The sequence below is a fragment of the Chaetura pelagica genome, unplaced genomic scaffold (assembly GCF_000747805.2).
Source record: "Chaetura pelagica isolate M959 unplaced genomic scaffold, ChaPel_1.0 scaffold10, whole genome shotgun sequence".
Classification (NCBI taxonomy): domain Eukaryota; kingdom Metazoa; phylum Chordata; class Aves; order Apodiformes; family Apodidae; genus Chaetura; species Chaetura pelagica.
The window spans coordinates 2,053,459-2,054,574 of record NW_009952263.1 but is presented as its reverse complement, the minus strand read 5'-3'; the positions used below and the strand labels follow the sequence as shown (position 1 = coordinate 2,054,574).

Here is a 1,116-nt window from a genome sequence, read left to right as displayed (position 1 = left end):
TGGCCCACCACATGTACAGACTGTTCTGCCCAGCTCTGATAGTACAGGCAGCAGCCACAGCAGCAGGTTTCCTGCCATGCTTTATCTGGTGTGACTGAAGATCATAGGAGCATTTCCAATTTACTCCTGAACTTTTCCCATCTTGACCATGCATTTTTGCCCCCCTATACCAGTACTGGCAACCACACGGTCATAGTCAGTTTGACTCACTGATCTAGAAGACTTAAATCCAACAGCAGAGTGAGTCTGTTTGATTCTACAAGCAGGTCTAAAAGGTCCAATCCAAACTAACCTGTGCTGAACAAGCAGAGAAGAGCCATGACCACCAAGTCACGTCTCTGGAATAAGAAATGCTCCTTCCCTTCCTTTTCTCAAAAATATCACACATGCACTGTGGCTGACCTGAATGCAGGAGTTTGAGATTGTGCAGATACTCTTCCTGGAGAGCATTCCTTTACTTCCCACAGTAGTAACAAAAAATCAGAGGGATACTACCTTGATTGAGAATAAAGTTTAGGTGTGGGGATAAAGTTAATTCTGCAGAACTTCTCCTAGTTTTTCTAGAATAAGATACAGCATATACAGATTTACCTCTATTTTTTTAAGTGAAAAGTGGATCATGCCCAATTCTAAAGCAACATATGAAAGAGGCTTTGGAGACAATTGTTCAACACTGTGTTTCAAGGAGAAACACGAGGCACAGCTGCAGAGCTGGCAAAGGGGAGCACCCACCCTACCTGTGGGGCTAAGCTCATGTGTAGGTACTCTGGTCCCTGCAAGAACCCAACCAATGGTTTGGGTTGGAAGGGACCTTAAAAAGCTCATCTAGTTCCAACTGCTCTGCATGGACAGGGACACCCTCCATTAGACCACGTTGCTCAAAGCCCCAGTCCAACCTGGCCTTGAACACTTCCAGGGAAGGAGACTGAGATACCTTCAACACAAAACCAACTTGGGCCAGAATCCAGCATCCTGCCACCAACAAAACCCATGAGTTTACTGTGAACTGTAGTGTTTCAATTCTGTTTCCCTTGGGAGGATACAAAAAACTGGCCACATACTAGTTAAAAGGCATATTTTCAGTTTGAAAAGGCACTTGCCAGCAGTTCAAACCAC

The 1,116-nt window shown here is 44.9% G+C and overlaps 1 protein-coding gene across 1 annotated transcript in view; it reads right to left on the bottom strand.

The window, feature by feature from the left end:
• Positions 1-1,116, bottom strand: part of TRIM71 (tripartite motif containing 71, E3 ubiquitin protein ligase) — a 14,286-nt gene that overhangs the window by 3,208 nt on the left and 9,962 nt on the right. The gene's annotated exons all lie outside the window — the stretch shown is intronic.